At 38.2% G+C, this 22,386-nt stretch overlaps 1 protein-coding gene across 25 annotated transcripts in view; it reads right to left on the reverse strand.

The window, feature by feature from the left end:
• RBM47 (RNA binding motif protein 47) overlaps positions 1–22,386 on the reverse strand; it is a 192,230-nt gene that overhangs the window by 92,396 nt on the left and 77,448 nt on the right. For 13 of the 25 annotated variants that reach the window (XM_077136677.1, XM_077136685.1, XM_077136676.1 and 10 more), the window contains one exon: positions 18,883–18,963. The exons of 7 other annotated variants lie outside the window; for them this stretch is intronic. The gene's annotated coding sequence lies outside the window, so the exon portion shown is untranslated. Of the gene's footprint in view, positions 1–5,043; positions 5,834–5,876; positions 6,329–6,387; positions 6,951–6,972; positions 18,863–18,882; positions 18,964–22,386 lie in introns of those variants that run through there. 5 more of the 25 variants (XM_077136673.1, XM_077136687.1, XM_077136696.1 and 2 more) reach the window with 4 other exon arrangements.

Below are 22,386 nucleotides of genomic sequence, written 5' to 3' on the forward strand. Positions count from 1 at the left end.
AATTCCTCCAAATTTCTTAAATAGTGGTCTATCTCCCAGCACCGTGGGATCAACAATGCCATCCTGACCAAAAGGGGGAAAATAAGAGAGTTCAAATAGAGTTAAGAGGATACTCTGGTGGTCTCTCTTATGCAAGCTTCAGTTAGACATTGCTACCTACCATTACTTGCCAAACCCCAACCAAAACCATTCCAGCCAATCCTAAAGAACACCTAGGGCATTATATAAGATTCTACAAAGGTTCCATGCACTAGGGGAACTTTCCAGAAACCTACAATCTCCAGATGGGTCCCTGGACCAGATAAGTCCTGAAATGCAGAGGGGCCAGCCTCTCCAGTTCATCAACTAGTTCCATCCCCATATCCCATACTACTGACAGCCTCTTCCAACATGAAAATGTTAGAATGACCATAGCCCAAACTCCTAAAGAGTGAGAGAAAGATCAAAGGTGGTGGTGGAGTTATACAGAGAAGGGAAAGCTTAGCAAATGAGTATGACTGCTGAATCACTATACTGATATTTCTTTTCATTTCCAGTATCTTAGAGTAAAAACCTGAAATTGTGGAACTATAGCCCATACCAAACTCTGAAATCTTTTCTACAACTAACTGTTGTGCTGTGCTTTGAAATTTATTGCTTTTTTGTATATATGTTATTTTTTACAAAAAAATAAAAAGGTGATTGTGATGATTAAAATATATATTCATATTCCTTCTGGGATGCCCATGACAAACTCTGGGATCTGTTCTGTAACTACTTGTTGCAGAGTGCTTTGAAAATTATTGCCTTTTTCTTTTTTTGCTTTGTATATGATATATTATACAATAAAAATGTCTTAAAAAATCAATTGACCATATATGTATGTATTATGTTAAAAAAAATAGTGGTCTAGAAATATAAAGGGATACTAGGCAACAATGGAAGAATTCCAGCAATATATAACAACATAGATGGATATCACAGATATAATGTTGAGTGAAACAAGCCAGATATAAAACAGCACATTCTATACGATTCCATTTTAATGAAATTCAAGAATGACCAAGCTAATCTATGGTGGTAGATGTCAGAATACTGCTCACCTTTTGCGTGGGGTAGAGATGGGTGGACGGGGAAGAGAGGCAAAAAGGAGCCTTCTGGGACACTGAAAATGTTCTGGGTGGTGGTTACACAGGTGCATATATATGTAAAAATTCATTAGGCAATATAGTAAAGAGTTGGGTATTTAAATAATGGGGGGAAAGGGGTAAAAAATTGGGTAGATTAAAGTACTGGTGGTCAATGAGAGGGAGGGGTAAGGGGTTTGGGATGTATGAGTTGCTCTTTTTCTCTTTTTTCTTTTCTTTTTCTGGAGTGATGCAAATGTTCTAAAAATGTCATGGTGATGAATACACAACTATGAATGATGATTTGTGAGCCACTGATTGTATACCATGTATGGACTGAATGTGTGTGAAGATTCCTCAATAAAAATATCAAAAAAACAAAAGTTGGGTATTTAACTGCCTTATATTTTAATAAATAATGTTTAAAAATATTTTTCCCAAAGCACTTACTTACTTAGACTTACTACATGGAAGTTTTCCTCTCATGCTTCTTTGCATTGCAGTCTCTTTAACATTTCCATGACTAACAGATGTACTCAATGGTGCACCATACTGGCAGGAATAAAGAATTATTAGGATATGAAATTTTCCATATAACTGAATTTACTCATTTAAACAAGAAAACTATTACTTTCTTGGATGAAAGTCTTTCTAAAATGATTTTTACTCCTCACTGTCATTTTAAACAGAGGCTATGGAGCGCATTCTTCTTATTGAGCCAAAGTTATCCTTATAAACTTACACGGTTACACTGGGCTGAGAAGGAGAGATGGCCTGAAATTGTTTCTATACTGGATGTTGGTACCTTTTACCCATTCCTTGTTATCTACTGGTATTTCTTACTGTTCCATGCCTACCCTCTCACCATCTCTGTCCTTCTATTTTTATTTCATTCATTCATTTATTCATATATTTGGCACATATGTCTTGAATGTGTATGTGCTAAGTGCTGGAGATATTGTTGTAAATAAGATACTCAAGATCCAGGACCTAAGGGAACTTATGTTTCAGCAGAGGAGGCAAGTATAAAAGTATTGTCATCTTTATCTTGAAAAGGGAAGTACAGAACCTAATTTAGGGAGTCTAGGAAAGTCTCTTTGAAGAAATGACCTTTAAGAATTGAGAGATGTCAACAAATTGTGGGCTGAGCACTGAGGAGAAAAGTTTTTTAGTTTTATATCTGGTATCAAGGAAAGTACCAGTGACAAGGATGGAGGTTTTAATCTGGCTGCTACTTTTGCTTCTAGTTCTGCTATTCAATTGCCTTTTATAGAGTCCATTTCTCCTTTCTGATGAACATAACAATGTACTATGTCAACCTCTTTAGGCACCATCACTGCTTCTAATAAGGCTAAGATTATGTCTGCATGTTTAATTTCTTTTTTACCAGATGTTAAGAGTCCTCTTACTATACAGATGGCTCCATGAGAATGGACTATATTAAAAACATGCTTAGAGTACCTATAAAAAAGAATTGAGAGATGAGGACCAAGCTCAGAGTGAGGGGAAAGAATTCTGATTTATTGTGAACTGAGAAACATGGAGTTTTACTGGAAGATGGGTAAAGTAAGAGTCAATAGACACCAAGTGAGAAACAGATGGACTTTATGGCATTAATTTGGCTTTGGCTATCCTGTAAGATTTGCTGGATAAGTGAAAACTCTTTCTTCATAGGTTCTATTCACATTTTATCTCATTCTTCAGAAAGAAAACTGGTCAAAATGACCCCAGTCTCTATGATGATTCCTCCAGATTGCCTTCATTAGTTCAGAACCCAAGCTCCTATGAATGTAACTTTCCTGGCACAGTCATCAGAATTACCCATGCCTTTGTGTGACAGCTCTGTCCAGGCAAGCCAAAACAGCCCTGACTCCTTGGCATGACCACAAGTTGCAAACCACCATCTAATTGGGACCCATTACTGCTCCAGAGATTTCACCTTCATGACATTTTACAAATCAAGAACTCTCAGTCTAAAGGACAGACGGAACAGGCAACAAACACCATTGTAGCAATATTTTACTCAACTGTATGCCTTACTAAGTCATCTGGCATTGAAATGTTATTTTCATTTCATGTTTAATAACGGCAAAGTTTAAAATGCCAGAGACATGGGATAAATTTTCAGGGCTGGATTTGGTGCATGACTTGATCCATGAACAGACTATAATGTCTATAGGGACACCTAAAAAAAAAAAGGTGTAAATGCAGTCTTTGGCAATCTTAATTTCTTGCAATTCTGTATAGATCTCTGGGATTTGAAATCTGAAAAAGCTAAACAAGGAGATTGCACCAAATAAGGATTTTTCTGTGAAATTAAGGGATAAAACAAGTATCTGGAAATGGTTTGGTTTTAAACTCTTCCATAATCTTTCTTGCTCCTCTGATGAAATTGCACACTTAAAGTTGCAACAATCTACTTTAAAAACAGTAGTATTGTACAATCTCCTTTATTGGTCAGAGTCTATATTTTGGATTCATGTTGTATCATAGTAGGTCAAAAGCTTAACAGACTCTTAAGAAATCTAAGTACATCTATGTGATGTAAGATTTGCCTATCTATGTGATAGGCAAGTCTGTTTAGACAGGCTGTTTCCTTATCCCTGTTTTGAAATCTTAAGAGAAGTAAAAAAGGTTAATCCACTTGTCGAAAGTTACAGAACGCCTCAGTGTTCAGGTGAAACGATTTGCTGCTAAACTTAAATTTTCTAATATACATGTAAAAATAATCAAATCTTCCACCGCACCCATGAAATCAATGTCATATCCCTCCACAGTTGTTAGATTTAGTACTATTTGCCTAAGTACACAAAACCATACGGAAGTTTCTCCCACGGCGGAAGTAACCTTTAATTTTGAAACAATCATTTCTTCCAGCCATTTTGCAATGGCTAGAAACTTGTCAGAAGAAAAATCCTTAGCTCCTTACTTCCAGGGTCACTAGGCAAAAACGTGCCCAAATCGCGTCATCCATATTTGATGGCTCTTAAACTTTAATACTGTCTTCATACTATGTCTCCTTCCATAATGAATGGTAAACAGGCCCAATATTCCATATGTTTATTATATTACATATATTATGCTGCAGCTCCTTTCCCCAAACACTGGCCATAACAGAAACTTTTTGGAGGCTGTTTTTCTCATGGATTTTCCGGTTAACTATTTGGGTTTTAGCTACTGACAACACAGTTACAAATATGTGTCTGGCGTATAATAGTACAATCAATTAAATGTAAACATCTGATTAAGGCGATACCTTTATCAGATACTTAGATTTCCTATGAAAAGCAAACAATCTAGAATATAAAGACTTAGTATTCCCAAAAAGCATTTATTCATTCATTTCTCCAAAACTATATATGATCGGCATATATGAACAGCTGTGTTCTTCTAAAAACACAGATTTGAGGATAAGCAGTCTTTCAAGCTGCCTTTGGTTGGTTATCTTGTTTAGATTTGACAGAATTTGACAGGGAAAAAAGAAAGCTTTGAAAGAATTTTCATGAAACCAGAGTCATCATTTAGCTAAACCTGTTCATGGAATGAGTCATAGGTACAGCAAACCAAAAGGTTACAGGCCGCCTTCTAGAAATACAGCTCCTGGTTCTGAACTCTGCTAAAGCAAACGCTAACATCTGATTCGATCCCTTGTAAAACCTCAAGCACGGGTATATTTTACCTCACTCTCCATGATACTCATGCCCCTCTAAGTAAAACCGAAAACTACATTTGATCGAAACTGTATATTACAATTATCCTGGGATTCCAAGCCACTGAAAAATAGTTTGCAAAGAAATTACTTTCGCTCCTTTCCTCCACCCTGCTCGCTGCCCCCCCACAAACACCTACATCCCTGCCCCTTCAGCAGGAGAGAACCCGATTCTTTTACAATCCGAATTTTTAAATATTTATAAATACTAAAGTATGAAATAAGTACCTGCCAAAAACACCTGGCGCTCTCTTTCCCCTGCTCCTTCTCTCCTCCCACACTCTGGCAACGGAATGCCCTTCAAATCCATGGCTCAGTGCTTTTGGTAAATGTTTTACGAGGCACTAAACAGCCTTCTGTCCCACCCTCAGAGCAAACACCATTGAGAGAACACAATATAATGGTTGCAAAGATATCGTGTGATGTCCAATAATGTAAATGAACAAGCAGGCTCTATTTCCACACTTCCCCCTATGAGAGAAAAAAAAATCCAGACTTGCAGAGCACATGGGAGTGAACTAGCAGGAAGGGCTCTCAGAAATAAACCCTGACACAGGAGCATTAGAGGTTTTTGTTTGTTTGTTTGTTTCTAAAAGACGGCATTATGATAAGCTCATTTTTCTAATCCCCAAGCAAGTCTTGGCTTGCTAAACTGAAAAGAAAAGTGTCAAAAGCAAGAGTTAATAAAGGGTAGCACACACCGGTGAATCTGTACATACAACAACAACTACACATTTACTATATTTCTATTTATCTGAGAAAACAAAACATAAAAAAAGCTTTTCACAGCTATCTTTCGTAATAACAAAGTGCATTCCCCATTTTCAATATCCTTCAAGTTATTCACAGTTAAAACCCAACTCTGCTCCAAACCAGAAGTTTTGCATTCCATTCAAGTTAACAATTACAAGTAGAGAATAACAGAAACTGGCTGGCACCAAACTATTAGCATATCCAGAATAAGAGGTGCCTCTTGGTACCACCAGGGTTAACAAGGGAATCAGGCATCAGCTGCCTGAAACCACACCTAGAGATTCCCAAAGTGGGCGACCTGCACTTACCTGCTCCTGGACTTCTGAGTGGGACAGTCTGAGAAATGAGAAAGAATTTCTTAGCCACCGGCTAGTCTGCTCACTCAAAGAGAAGCACGAGTTAAAGCTCCCTCACCCTACTTGCTTCTGATTTCACCTTTGGCTTCAGAATCCCTCACATGGGCAGGTTAGGTAAGTAAGAAAAAACAATTCTCTTGCCCCCGCCCCCCACCGCAATCCCCAAGAGTACTCCGAATTCTGCATTTCATACCTTAATATTTAATGTCTGGCAAGTTGAAAAGAATACTGAACTTATCACTGGGATCATGGCTTTTTTACACACCAGCTGTGTGACCTTGAATGAGTCACTTAACCTCTCTGTTTCTTCAAGTATAAAATGAAAACATTGAGAACCACAGAAGAGATCTCTAAGGTTTCTACCAGCTCTCCAAATGTGAGAAGCATAGAAAACGGCACAGAGCAATTCTTTACATTTGAAATCCTTTTTAAGAATTGTTTCAATTTCCACCCCCCGCCCTACCTGAGGTACAGGGGCCTCCTCATTTTCAACTTCCTCATATTCCAGACACCTCAGTTTAGGTCTGTGACTGAGGGTAATTGACTAGGCTTCTCTTTGGTGGGATCGGCTGAAGTGTTTTGGGTGGATTCTGTAAATGACTGTTTATCTACCTGCCCAAGAGGTGTGGTGTGGACCTCCCCAGCCTTCAGCCCAGACGGCGCTGCGCTTTCGCTTTCACATTTCACCACTTTATGATGAATTCACCCTTCCCTCCACAGAACTAGGTACCTGCTTTATCATGTCTCCTCCTGGCCTTTCTTTTCCTTTTCCTTTTCCTTCTCTCATTCTCTTTCTTTTCTCTTTTTTTTTTAAATTTTCTTTTCATTCATTTTCTCTTCCTTTATTCCCCTTCCTTTCCTGCCCCACGTTTCTGAGAGAAAAGTGATAGCATGTGTTGGAGAGTGATTATTGTCATCATTCTATTTTTTTTTTCTATTATTTTATGTGATATACCAAACAACCCAGGGGCGGAGCAGATGTTATCGTCCAGATCCTACAGAGGAAGGAACAGAGATACAGGAGATACAGAATGATTAAATAGCTCACCCAAGGTCACAGACAGATTCCCAATGGGAATGGGACTGAAGCTTGGCTTTCCCTTCCAGGCACTCTCCAGACTTTGACCCACTCATCACTCTACAATGCTCTTTTCCGTGCCCCAACGTGCCCACGTGGTCCAATCTGCTCTCCCTGCTTCTCCTCTCGGATCACTCTTCCCATCACCTTCTGTCCTCTGCAGAAGAACTCGATAATTGTCAAAGGTCTAACTCACTTGACTCCGATGCCCCCTCCTGACTGCTCCTGCCGTTGGTATTGCATTCTTTAGACAAAGCCAATAAGAATAGATTTTAAAAAATGGGCAAACCTGAAAGATACAAGTCAATTATTCACTTTACAGGCATCTGTCCTTAGTATTTCTCTTGGGTCACACTTCACCCTCCACTGGGGTACTTGTGACCTGCCTGTCTAGACCCCTCTGCACCTCTGAGCATGGAGTCTAGCGCCTTCCTGTTAAGGAACATACTTGAATTTTTATTTTCAAAAATTCTGAAGACATAAAATCTGAATCCCAAGCAGTGCCCCCAAAGAGTAAATTCCAGATTTAAAGGGATTTGGAGGATTTTGTTGTAACTGCTTTGTATATTTTGCATTTGAATAAGGAACAGAAAGAAAGGCAGGTAATAAAGACAAGATAGCAAATACTACTAATCAATCACACTATCAAACAGGCATCATTTAAGTGTCCATAATTCCCAAGCACTTGATATGTGATATCTCATTTAATTCAATCAGACAGGTGCGATAGGTTCAGAGAGGCTGCCCAAGGGTATGTGGAGGATAAAGGCAGGACTGAGATTCAAAGTAGGTTACGCCTTGGAGTCCTTCCCCTCCCAGAGGCTTCTCTCCTGCCACATTGTAACCTACCTGCCATGCACCTCCCACCAACTTTGTCAAGAACATATCTATTGCCTAAACCAAGGTCCACCTGCATGGATTTTCTGGTTCAGTGCTCAGCACCAGTCCAGCCCTGTTCCTCTAATTTATGCCTCCCTCTCCTCACCCTTCTCCCTCCGCCTTTTCTTCTTATCCCTAAAACAATCTGTCCTATTTATTTTGAAATCTATTGACAAACTCTGATTATCAGGGCCCCCATTTGACCACAGAAACCAACCAAATACACAGTATGGATGTCCCCCCATTTCAGGAAAGTCTTTTATGTCAGGTTTTCTGTGGCCAAAATTTGATATTTGACTTTAAACCCAGAGAGCAGTGCTATTGTATTTAAATATCATATCTCAGGCAGCTCAAAGACTAAATTTTGTGCACTGCCCAAGAAAGAACGGCACTTTCTGTACTGTTTTATTGTAGCACTTCTCCACCTCCAGCCACACAATTCTAAATCGAGGTTTTGCTCTATTGTCTTAGCTGTGCCCGAATGTAGGGTTAACCCTTGAATGTTCAACTGCAGAGTTCTGACAGGGCAGCACAATTAACTTCTGGCAGGTGTGGCTGTACTGCTGGGCCTGTTTCAGAGGCCACTTCAGGTTTGCATCATTTTGAAGCCAGCATGCCTTCTGGATGGCCCCAGATTCTGAAAGGGGTTTTCAGTCCCCCTTGGGAACCCTTGGGGAACTCTCATGAACCACTCAAGCCTCTTCAGTTTTCTAGAAAGAGCTTCCGAGAGCACGGTGTGGCCCCAGAAACTACTTAGCCTCCAGTCCAGCCTAAACCTGGACCTGAAGGAAGGTCCCCAGCAGCCCCTGATATTTTCCCAAATTGTGCAAGATGAGGGGAGCACAAGGTGGAATCTATATTCTCCAGCACTGTCTTTGACTGGGACACCAACCACTAGGTCAGTGGTTTTCAAAGTCCCTTGGGTCCCCTTTCTGAAATATACAAGGTCAAAATGACTTTCACAATAACTCCTTTTTCACTGTTTTAACATTTGCACTAGAGATAAAAAGGCAATGAATGGTGGGTGAAATCGCTGGCACCTTGGCACAAATTAAGACAGTGGTATCATATTGTACTAATGATCATGGTATTTTTTGCCACAAGGTACTCACAATTAAGGGGGGGTGGGGGAGAGCAAGCAGTTCCTTTAAGAATGGGCCTGATGAACAAGTATAATTTTATTAAATCTCAACTCTTGAATACATACATGGTAGGCAAGAATTCTGCCACTGAGCCACTATTGCACCATCCTGAATACGTGCCTTTTATTTTTTAATCATTTTTTTTATTCTGAACTATAACAGATACACAAAAAAACCACAATAAATTTCCAAGTACATTTTAACAAGCAGTTAAATTTTAAGTTTGGTATGGGTTACAGTTCCATGAGTTTTCATTTTTTCTTCTAGCTGCTACAAGACACTGGAGATCAACAGAAATATCAATATAATGTTAATATATACCTTTTAAATATTCTGAATGATGAAATGAGAAGTCTGCAAAAAGCACTTATACTACATACCAAATTACACTGGTTGTCTTAAGGGAAATCATTTGAGTTACAAGCTGAACTGGCCAATTTTGTCATAGAACCCCATTTTTACTTTAAAGAATTGATTGGCAAACTAACTATGGTTATTCAGACTTGGGAATTTGGCAGACGTTTTTCAAAAATGAAAGAAGTGAGTCTGTCAGTTCAAATAAAACTGACAGTATTGTTTAAAATGACAAAATTTGAGCTTTCAAGCAAAAGTTAAAATTTTGGCAAATCTGCATCCATCACCATGGGCTTGACAGTTTAGTTCACCAACAAAGGCTTTTCTGATGAAATCAGTTGTGATATTAACAGATATAATTTTCTAAAATATTGCAGGGTAAAATGTGTCAACATTAGGAAGATCTGCCTAACTTAAATGAATAATATCTTTCAAATGAACAATGCATAATGTTATAGAATCATGAATACATAAAAGATTCACTTGAAGTACAAGATAGACTAGTGAATTTTAATGCAAGAGAGTATGAAAAGTTTAGTGATATGGTTTCAGATTCTATCATGGAGCTAACCTTTAAGAGACAGTTGCAGAATTTGAGTATAGCACCAAAGACAAAAATCCGTAAATATCTGAAAAGGCTACTAAAATATTCTTCCCATTTCCAACTACATATCTTTGAAAGGTTATTGTTTTGTTTTTTTAACATACTTCAACCACAACAACTCATCTCAAAAGATTGAAGGCAGAAGCAGATATGAAAATCCAGCTGACTTCTATCAAGCCAGTCATTAAAGAGATTTGAAAAGATGTAAACAATATACCCTCTCTCACTATAGATATTTGTTTTAGGAAATAAAGTTATTTTCATAAAAATATGTTATGTATGTTAATATAAGAGTTTGCTACTTTAAATGAATTAATAAATATGTCTAATTTCTTAGTTTTCATTTCTAATGTGGTACATATCAATAAACATAGCCCATATAAAAAATGCTCTTTGGGTTCCTCAATAATTTTTGAGACTATAAAGATAGGGTTGTTTGGTTGAATAAATAAAAACACAAGACTCCCACTTAAATGTGAATTTCTGATAAACAACCAATAATATTTTAGTAGAAGTATGTTCCATGCAATATTTGGGAAATATTTATTGTCCTAAAAGAAGTTTGCTGACTATCTGATTACATAGATGCCCTGTATCTTATTCGCCAGTTCTGAACCCCTAAAGTTTAAAGAACACTATTTTATATTAGGCCATGCCCCTCACATGTGCTGAAACACTAATACCAAAATTTAATAAATACCCACTGTGTACAAGTGCTAAACTATATACCTATATCACCTCTTCAATTCTGCCCAAAATCCTGTATGTACTTATATGGCAGGTACAATTATTGTCCCTATTTTTCAAAAGAGGAAACTGCAAAGAAATTAAGTGAAGCTAATTAATTGGTAGGAGGCAAATCAGAAACCCACTCCACAATCCCAGCTGGTAACTATTAGGGTACAGTGAATTCTGAAAAATGGCAGATTCCTAAGGATAGTTGGTTTTGTGATATTTGCATATAAAATTTTAGTGAATCAACTTCTATTGCTCATCAGCTCTCTCTTTCTCAGCTATATGTTCTACCATCAGAACAATGGTGAAAAAAATAAAGTACTATATGTGTAGGGGGCAGGAATTCTATCCAGAACTATCCATTAGCATTATGACGTGGAACAGACTTTCCTAACAGGCTCTTCCCTGAGCCTGGCAATGGTGTTGTTCCGGGCTGGGAATTCTGGAATGGAATAATGATGGAAAGGCACTGCTCATTAACATTAATTGGAAGCCGTAGGGAAACTGGTGCTGAGCTAGAATCTTCCTTGAGAATAATTTGGGAATTTCTCCAAATGAATCTGTACCAACTGAAGCAAATGCAACCACCATTCTGAGTAAGTCAAAGTCCTGTTTTTTGCATGATCGCTACCCAGGCCACTGGATATATTTAATGAGCTCAGGCTTGACAGTACACATGAGGGAAGGTAGGGTTTGTTTTTCTCCTTTCTTTGTTTCTTGCTTTTTTTTTTTTTAAATGATCCAGAGTGGGGTTGGAGAATGGAGGGAAAAGTAGGTATTCCACTCTTGCTATACGATCTGCAGGTTCAAAAATGAATTCTCTTATATCCAACTATTCCCCCAGTTACCCAAATTGCCATAATGCACTATAAAAAAGTGATAAAACACAATAGGGCAGAGAGAGATATAAGTCCTTCATACGAAAAAGATTTCTTTAAAAAAGAGAAGGTTTAAAAATTTTTTCTTTTTATTTCTTTTTTCTGGAGTGATGTAAATGTTCTAAAAAATGATCATGGTGATGAACATACAACTATGTGATGAAATTGTGAGCCACTGATTGTACACCAGGTTATGGAATGCTTGTATGTTAAGAATGTATGTACTGGACTATGTGATGATATTGTGAATTATTGATTATATATGTAGAACAGAATGCTCAAAAGTTAAGAATGTTTGCATTTGTTTGTTGTTATATATTTTTTTAAAAATTAATTTTAAAAATCTTAAAAAAAAAATGTATGTGCTGGGCCATGGTGGCTCAGCAGGCAGCGTTCTTGCCTGTTATACCGGAGACCCAGGTTCAGTTCCTGGTGCCTGCCCATGCAAAAAAAAAAAAAAAAGAATGTATGTGCTTGTACGTTGTTGTATCAATAAAAAAGAGAAGGTTTACCTTTCAAATCTTTTTGTTTTGTAAATCTGGATTTATTAGATGTGAGGCACACTGCATTAAGCTAAGGGCAGTTGTGCATACAGAAACCAAGGGAGATAGGGCTTTGAAAATTACCCTAGAGGAGTGGAAGGGATAAGGAGAGGAGAAAAAGAGTCTAGATCCCAAAAGTGAAGATGCCAAAACTGAATGAGTGTTAGACAATTAAGAAGGGGTGCATTAAAGTCCCCTTGGGGAAATGGTGAGAAAGGGGGAAAATTCAACTTCCCCAAATGTAGAATTCTTGATATTCTCACAAGGAGTGGGGACAACCAAAGCAATAGGCTGAGCCCCCAATCTTGGGGTTTGTTCATATGAAACTTAATTTTGCAAAGGATAGGCTAAGCTGACTTAAAATTAGGCGTAACAGTCACCACCAAAAGAACATCTTCTGTTGCTCAGATGTGACCTCTCTCTCTCTCAGCCAACACAACAAGCAAACTCACTGCCCTCACCTGCTCTATGTGGGACATGACTCCCAGGGGTGTGGACCTTCTTGGAAACATGGGACAGAAATCCTAGAATGAGCTGGAACTTAGCATCAAGGGACTAAGAAAAACTTCTCGACCAAAAGGGGGAAGAGCAAAATGCGACAAAATGAAGCGTCAATGACTGAGAGATTCCAAATAGAGTCGAAAGGTTATCCTGGAGGTTAGTCTTAAGCATTAAATAGATATCACCTGTTCAGTTAAGGTTTACTGGAGAGGCTGAAGGGAACTGTTTGAAAATGTGGAGCTGTGCTCCAGTAGCCGTGTTTCTTGAAGATGATGGTATAATGATAAAGCTTTCTTAATGTGACTGTCTGATTGTGGGAACCTTGTGTCTGATGCTCCTTTTATCTACCTTGTTGACCGATGGGTAAAATGTGGATTGAAAGTGGATGGATAATAGGGGGAACAAATGTTGGAGTGGATTTAGTGGATTGAAATGCTGGTGGTCGGTGAGGGTGGGGGGTAAGGGGTGTGGTATGTTTGAATTTTTTTCTGTTTTCTTTTTCTTTTTCTGAATTGCTGCAAATGTTCTAAGAAATGATCATGATGATGAATATACAACTATGTGATGAAAAAAAAGGGGGGGGGGGGTGCATTTCATAATGCAAGACTTGATGGAAGCAGAGAGAACAAGTCCAGGAAGATAAAATGAGGGTTTGGTGATGCTCTAGGCCCCTGAACACCTGGGGATGGGCAATCAAAAGGAAAAAGTAGAAAAGTCACTAAAAGAAACTGTCAACTCTTTAATTTGCCTCAGGCCCACCTGGCAGAACAGATCTCTGAGTTCAGATACTGGCCCAGCCCTGCCTTAGGCCCAGATGGTTAGGTCTTGCTTCTCCAGTTCAGCCCCTTTATCTGCCCACTCTATCTAGATCCCTCAAATGCTGAAAGGAGTGGCAACAAGAAGAAAAGGTAAAAGAAGAACTGACTAAAATGGAAGCATGAATTCCCTCAGATAACCTGAGAAGACTAAGGATTCACCCAGCTTTCCTCTTTTATGGGCCTTTAGCCACCTATTCTTAAGAATGCTGAAAGTCAAGGAGGAGACAAGAGAAAAACTATGACTCATCAAATTCCCAAAGCCAAGACTAGAACAGGCAGACCCTGGGTCCAAGGACTCGCTTTCTAGGTTGAGAACACACAGTCATGCTGCCCTGCCTTCTTTGGCTGAGTCTTAAATACAAAAGTAATGGAAGCACAGTGTCTCTCCCCTCCCTTTCGGGATTCTCTGAAGTACAAAGAACATCAGGTTTTTGTCCCATTGTGTTTAAGCCACAGGTCTTTATGACATTTTAGAAAGCTATTCACCTTGAAGAGTGGCTGGATGTATATACAAAGGTCATTTAGTATATGGGTTGGCAAAGTTTTTGTCAGGGCCAGGGGTATATGTTTTAAGCTTTGCAGGCTATACAGCCTCTGTTACATATGTGCCTGTGCATGTTTCTGTATGTGTGAGTGCATATACATGTATGTGTAAATGTTTGGGGGGTGCAACCTTAAAAAATGTAAAAACCAAAATAAGCTATCAATGGCTAAGAGAGTTCCAGTAGAATCAAGAGGCTATTCTGGAGGCTACTCTTATGCAAGCTTCAGTTAGATATTGCTAACTGTCACGGTCTGCCAAACCCCAACCAACATCATTCCTGTTAACCCTAAAAAAGTACCAAGGGCTCTGAGACACTACATAAGTTGCACACACTAAGTATACTTAACCTAGAAGTGCCAGTCTCTCCAAAAACATCAGTCAGTTCCATCTCCTTATCCCATATTGTTGACACCCCTTTCCAACATGAAAAAAGTTAGAATGGCATAACCTAAATATCCCTAGAGATTGGGAGAAGGAGTTATAACCGAGAAGTTAGGATTTAACAAATGAATATGCCTACTGAATTATTATATTGATATTCCTTTTTAGTCTTCAGTGTCTTGGAGCAGCTAGAAGGACAAACCTGAAATTGTGGAACTGTAATCTATACCAAACATGAAATCTATTCCATGACTATTTATTAATATGTACTTTGAAATATATTGCTTTTTTGCATATATATTTCACAATAAAAAATGTCTAAAAAAAAATCCCCAGCTATCAAATCATACAAACACTGAAGGTTCTGGATTAGAGAAAGGTCATGGGTAAGCAGATTCAATTGGTGACTTCTGCATATGGTTCGATTAAATATAGTGTCATGTTGAATATAGCGTCATATTAGGTAGATGTTGCACGGCCCTCTCCTATAAAGGCTTGCCCAAGCCTTTGACTTGCCCAAACCTTGCATTTTCTACTTGCAGAGTCATGCAAGCTTGGCTGTGATCCTCTTCAAAGAAGACTTTAGGGACGGTGCAACAATGGCACAGTGGCACAGTGGCAGAATTCTCACGTGCCATGCCAGAGACCCGGGTTTGATTCCCGGAGCCTGCCTACCCATGCCAAAAAAAAAACAAAGAAGACTTTAGCTGTTGATATGGTAGGACATTAAACCCTAAAACAGTGGTCTTACATATTTAGAAAATTGGATAAATAAGACATAAAATTAGCTAGAGTATTTTTTAACCTGCTAGTTTTCACTGAGTGTGTGTCAGTACATGGATTTTAGTTTAAAAGTGTACCCTCTGTACGCATCACACAACTCTAAACCTGGAAAAATCCTCTAAGTACCCTAGCTTCTAACTGTTTATAACTGAGGAAGCAATATTTTATTTCAGTTTAAAAGAGATATTCCAAGTTGCACACTAATTGCCAGAAGTGCTGAGGCAAGAAACTTGAGTTTCCTGATTTTCAAATTCATTCTCTTTATACAACTCTACTGTACAGCACACTACTGATTGCATTAAAAAAGAAATTCCATTCAACAAATACTTATGAAGAATTTCTTATATACCCAGCATTAGCTAGGGATATTAGCTAGGGATAGCCCTAGGGATACCAAAGAAATATAAGAGAGGATTCCTGCCCATAAAAAGCTTTTGGTGTCACTGTAAAAACAAGGAAAATGCACATGAAATAAAGACTAAAATATAGCTGTCTAATACAATTTTCTGCAAGTATGGAAATGTACTAATGTTCTAATGTGTGCTCTTCAATATGGCAGCCACCAGGCGCCTGTGGCTATTGAGTACTTGAAATGTGCCCAGAGTGACTAGGGAGCTAAATTTTTTAATGCATTCAATTTTAAGTAATTTAAATTTATAAATAGCCATATATGGCTGGTAGCTACTATACTGGACATCACAGGTCTGAAAAAAATGCTTAAGAGATCAGAAGGGAAAATATAAGCAAAACAAGCCGTTGCTTTTCCAGCCCAGAACTCTCCCTCTGAGCATGGACCAGCTCTCAGGATTTCCCATGGAACAATTTTTCAATTGCCTGGACTTGGAAATATATAATGAAATTCCTTGTCATTCCTGCTAAGATAAAAGGTGACTAAGGTGAGCTGGAGGAGGAAGTTCTGGGCTGAGCCTAGAACTATAACATTAGGACAGGCAAACAGGAAAGAAGGAGAAGTATGAAGTTCTCTATGCAGAGAGCAGTCCCAGCAAAGGAACTGGGCAGAGCTTGCCCGGTTCGAGGGCAGGGAGGATGGTGGGGCTGTTGGGTGTGGTAGGAGATAAGGGGACAGCTAGAAGGGTAGGGCCTAGATTAAGGAGACCTTTGAATTCCAGGAATTTGGACTTTTCTTATGAGCAACAGGATTCTCTGAAAAGGAGCAGGATAAGGACTAGAGAAGAGAATGTTTTGGGGCAGGATAATGACTGGAGAAAACAATATTTTGAAGGCAAATCTGATAAGGGGCCAAGGAATGGGTTGCATAATGGATATACACATTCAAAGACCAGTCAAGGGTTTTGCTTTTTCTTTAGCAAAGTAATGCCTGCTTATTAAAGAAGATGCATAAAAGGAAAGCAGATAGAAGGAAAAATTAAAATCAGCAGTCCACCATTCAACCCAACCACTGTTAACATTTTGATATGGTTCCTTCCAGTTGTTTTGTTCCTTCCCCTTCCATGGTTATTGCAATATTTCAGGAAAAAAGTTATCACTTGGACTCAGAAAGTGGTAGCATGAATGGAGAGGAAAAAAGGGCTTAAAAATAAATGTTTAAAGTAAGGCAGTGGGGTGAAGAAGAAAGATTATTAGTACCAAGGACCTGAGTTGTAGGTCTAGCCTCTTTCACTGGGCCTCCTAAACCCCCAGCCTTGGTTTTCTCATCTTAGAATCAAGGAACTGGTCTAAATCAACCTCCTCTAACTGGTGTCTATTTAAGGGTGAGATGAGATTTTGTGTGTGTATATCTGCATATATTTTAAGAGAATATCACATATCACAGAGGTTGTCATAAGACAAAAATATTCACTTCAACAAACAAACTGTGGTACATACATACAATGGAATATTATTTGGCTGTAAAAAGGAATGAAGTCCAGATGCATGCTTTAACATGGATGAACCCTGAACACATCACTTGAATGAAATAAATCAGGCACAAAAGGACAAAGACAAATATTGTATGATCTCACTTATATGAAATAAGCAGAATATGCAAATATTCTAGTACTATAGAAACTAGAATACAGATTACCAGGGGTTGAATGGGGGTGGGGAATAGGGAGTGAATGTTTAATTGATACAGTGTTTCTATTTGGGTGATGAGGGTGAACAGGTTTGGCAATAGATGATGATGACAGAGGCACAATTTTGCAAATGTAATTAACACCACTAAGGTATTATGTGTGTAAGTGGATAAAATGGGAAATCTTAGATTACATACAAATTACCAAAAAAAACAAAACCATGGGATTATATAACACAAAAAGTGAACCCTAATGTAAAGTATGGGCTCTGGTTAATAGTATAATTATAATAATACTGTTACAACAATTGTAACAAAGGTACCACACTAAAGGAAATTTTTAACAATAGCAAAAAATTGTGGATATGGAGGAGGCGTATGGGAAATCTGTACTTTCTGCAGGATTTTTCTATAAGCTTATGATCGCTCTTTAAAAATAAAGAGCATACTTAAAAAAAAATTGTTCCCCTGGTCTTTGCGCCGTACCAATAGCATATAGCCTACAGCAATTTGTAAGATTTTCAATAATTTAACACTATATTCTGACCAGTGTTTGTAGGGAGGATGCATGGTTCTGGGGACACATAATGGTGTGGTGTAAACACAGGATCCATTTTCAGACAGGACTCCCAGTAGTAACAGCTTCTCCCTGCCAAAAGGTTTTTAAAATCCAATCCACCTTCACAAACCATGGGCAGGTGGGGGTGGGGGTGGGGAACAGATGCTGAGAACACAGATTAGGCTCTCAGGTGGGAAGGAGCAGTACACTGCCACTCACCAGGTTAATAAACAAAAGTCTAAACCAATGGTCATCCACATGAGATGGACATTAGACCAAGCTGTGCAACTAAAAACAAAGAAAACAGTAATGCCTGGGATTTTCCTCAGATCAATTAAACCTGGCTTTGGGTAAGAGTGTCTGATTCTGGAAGGCCCTACCTGAAAGGCGACACCTTTATCTCACCTGGACTAGGTGTCAGTACCCACTGCCTACCAAGCCCAGGGGTACTAATCTCAAAAATATTATATGAAGAGTCCCCCCAAATTAGGTTTCTTTCCATATTAAAAGACCAAATTCTTTCTTCAGTATGCACAAAGTTCTTATTGATTGGAAGAATGGTTCTTTATCAGAGGAGACTATTCTTTCCCTATCTGTAAAAATTCAACTCAAAGAGAAATGGGCAAGTGCTCCTCTTAATGGGGTACTTAGTGCCAATCATTCTGGAGATATCAGGGAGATGCTATATTTTACTGAATCTAAGACTCCATTATAAGAAGGATCTCAATTTCAGAGATGCTACATTGTAGGGGAAAAGGGAAGGCATTCTAGAGTTGACAAAATGCAGTTAACACAGTAAATGCAAAAAGACCCACCATCAGTTATTTCCATGATACCAGTATTAAAAGAATTTAGGTAAAATTCTCCAAATATAGCTTCTGTAATTCTATGCAACTACAGGACCCTACTGGGGACATTTGGATCTACAGATGTACAAGGCACTCTGACATAGCAAACTAAGCACACATTCACAAGCAGAAACAGAAGCAATAAATGTTTTGTTTTGTTTTTTAAAGAAAGGGATTAACATTTATACATCACTATGTAATGTTCATCTACTCTTCTCTTTCCCTGAACTGTGTTCATCTGAGCAATAGTGGAGAAGGACCAGATTCAACTTACCAAAGCTCGGCGTGCCAAGGAATCACTGGTCTGCTGGGGGACCTGGCACCAGGTGTTCTTCTATTGTCTCAGCTCCTTGAACTGTGAATTGGAAAAGATAACACTACTGACCTAGAGATGGGGTAATGAAGAGGACGCAACTCATGGCAACTCAATGGAGTGGATGGGAGGCGTAAGAAGGAGAAAGACAGCATTTTGTTACTTCCCATCACACAATTTGGTTTATGTATGTGTAGTTACAAGGTAAGCTACATACCGAAAGAAAAGTAAATTTCCACTGGCCCACTATACATGGAGAAAATAGGTCACTTTCTTTTGCCAATTCCGCAAGGCTATCATGTCTATATTAGCGAGGCATTCAGAGGAAACAGTCTCACTCTGACAAAAGAGATGGAGTGATGTATAAAGAGGCAGTGCAACCAGGAGGAAATAGCATGGGTTTTACATAGTGCTTGAAGCTCAGCTCTGCCACTTGCTGGCTGGGTGACCTTGGGCATTTTACTCAACGTCTCTGAGCCTTGCTTTCCTCATTCGATATGGGCCTTATAAGCCCACCTGGTTAGGGGCATTGTGATACTAAATAAGACAACACATGTGAAACACTTTGTGCCTGCTACAGATAAAGAACTCAGTAAAAGGCAGCTATGATTATTACGTTTATTTAAAAGTCTTTCTACAGAGGCACATTAAATTGTGGTCCTTCAGGGGAAATCTCCAAACACTTTAAAATTTGTTTAAAGCACATGAGTTGTTAGTGTTTTGAATATTTCTTTACCTTTTGAAGCCCTTTCCAGGCTTATTCCTTAACTATTTATCTACATCTTTAGATAAATACATTTGATTTAGGTAGGTTAAGCATAGCACTACTTCTCCTACTTCTCCACCAAGAATGAAAAACTGCTGTGACATGGAAGGCTCTCAGTGGTGAAAAGAGACTTGCTTCCATCCCCTCCAAGAAAGATTGCAATTTCACAGTAAGAAAGAACTGATTTTAAACAGGAACAGGTACTGAGAGTTCTGCTAACTCCTGCAGTCCAACTCAGTAATCACCTGTTCCAAAGTTCTTCCCAGCTCACTGGCCTAATTAACTAAGGTTGAGCTTTTGATTAACATACAGTGCTTGAAGGAACTTTGACCCACAGAAACTTGGCATTGCACTTGCTTCCCTGAGTCCAACCTGTGTCACAAGTTCTGGTTTCAAGGGTGATAAAGGACCTGGCTGTTTGCTTACAGCAAACGGAGGCCGTGCCATGTCATTATAAGGCCTTCAACTGTTGTGCCCACCAAACCCTTGGCAAAGAAAATTTGCAGTCTGCACGCCAGTTTTTGTAGTGAATAGAATCAAAGGGTATACATTTCCAAACTGAAAAGCACCTAAAGTCTATCTGGTATTTTAACTAAATGTCAGTTGTTTAAGAAACATGAATATCGTCCTAGGATCAATGTTACAAGAGTGGAGATCAGGTGTTAGAGCAGGTGCATTTTCCTAGCTTCCACAATCTGCCCTTGGTGAGCAAGCAGACTGCTCTCACTGCGGATTTTGGTCCATCCTTATTAGAATGTTATAAAACAGGCATCAGATGCAGGGAAGAGACCACCATATATGAGGGCCCATATCCCTTTTCCACTCTGTACCTCCCAATCTTATGTCCCGCCTTCTAACTCAGTCTTCTGCTTCTAAAGTTCTTGTAAAGGCTACTTTTATTATCTGATTCCTGTTTACACAGTACTGTGTGTTTACCAAGAGGTCTCCGAAACTATTTCACAGCTCAGTTTTCCCAAATCCACACATATTCTTTTTCTCTTTCTTCGTTATGGGTTTTGGTGTTTCCGTCCCTTCAGTAGTTATTACCTATCACCAATGTGAAACAGAAATCTATCAGGAAGTAAAATTTAAACCAGCCAATGTTGATTGTTAATTTGCAGGTATGGACAGCAAGAGTGGAAACCAGTGACTAAAACAAGTTTTTAATTTATCTGTGGACTTCGTGTTTTTTTTGTTTTGTTTTAAGGATAGTAATCCACATTTTGATTCATTTAATAAAGCAAACATTTTAAACAAAGCACTGTCTTATAAAAGTGAAATTATTTGTGTTCAGAGACAGTCTTTTTAAGCCAGTAGCATTGGCATACACATGTATTTGTGTGAAAAACACAGAAAAGAGTGATTCTTTATGGAGTCCTAAGACATAGAACAAAAGAAATTGAACATAGTGAGTGATGTGTCAACTTTCCTCAAGGAATTAAGCAGTCTTTTACTTTATCTATAACTACTAGTCGGTATCAAAAATGGAAGAGGCATTATCCAATAAGAGTTTTTGTTATTGTTTAATGTTGTTGGCACTAATACAGCATTTTGTTTTTCTTTTGTTTTTCCTTTTATTCAAGAAAACCAACAGTGGATAACTCGGCTTAGCCACAGGCATATTTAAATAAAGTATCCATATAATCATTGTAAAACCTGTGTTTGCACGGTAGGTTTTATAAACCAATTTAAAATTAAGGCAGCAAGAACAGAATCTGCATATTCAGATAGCAAAGTTCTTAAATTCTAAATATTAAACACTAACTTAGATACTATTTGATCAGTTGTCAAAACTGTGAATGTTCTCAAAATATCATGTAGAAAGTTCTTACAAATGTCTGCATTGCTATAATAATGACCTATATTATGAAATATTTTCCTGATTTCAGGAAAATATGAAGATACAAATATTTTTACAGTTAACATATGGAAATCTTAACCACCTAAAATGGATATCTTAGTTTGCTTTTCCACAGGCATATTTAAAAAAAAATTTTTTTATTAATTTTTAGATTAAAAAAAATATGACAAGAAAGAAACACAAACTTTCTTAACATATGATCATTCCGTTCTACATATATACACAGGCATATTTTTAAAAATATCTAAGTAATCATCCTAAAGCCTGTTTGTACAATGTGTTTCATAAACCAATTTAAAATTAAAGCAAGGGAGGAAAAAAATCTATAATACAGATATCAGAGTTATTTGAATTCTAAAAATTAAACAGCATCTTAAATGCCATTTGATTAACTATCAAAACTGTGCATTCTCAAAATATCCAGTAAAAAGTTATTACAGATATCAACTTTGCTATAGTAGTGAGCTATGTCACTAAATATTTTCAAATTTTTGATTTCAGGAATTTATTTTATCTAATATTACTATTATCCTTATAGAAGAGAGAGACTAAGGAGGATCCATAGACAAAATAACTAAGGGATCATTTCATTACCTGACACAGATTCGAGACCACAGTTGTCCGCCCATATATGGCCTCTATTTCTTCCTTAGTGATAACACAATGCCCAGTTTTTACTAGTCTCTTCTGTCCCTAAGTTCTGGCCAATGAGTTGTATGAGAAAGGGTTGTCTTCAGTTTGGGGGAAGGACACTTAAAGGAAGAGAGTATCCTCTTGCTGGTCCCACCTCCTTCCAGATGGCTGGGATGTAGGTGAGAAGGTTGGCTGGAACACCAGC

Source organism: Tamandua tetradactyla, chromosome 19 (assembly GCF_023851605.1).
Source record: "Tamandua tetradactyla isolate mTamTet1 chromosome 19, mTamTet1.pri, whole genome shotgun sequence".
NCBI classification, from domain to species: Eukaryota; Metazoa; Chordata; class Mammalia; order Pilosa; family Myrmecophagidae; genus Tamandua; species Tamandua tetradactyla.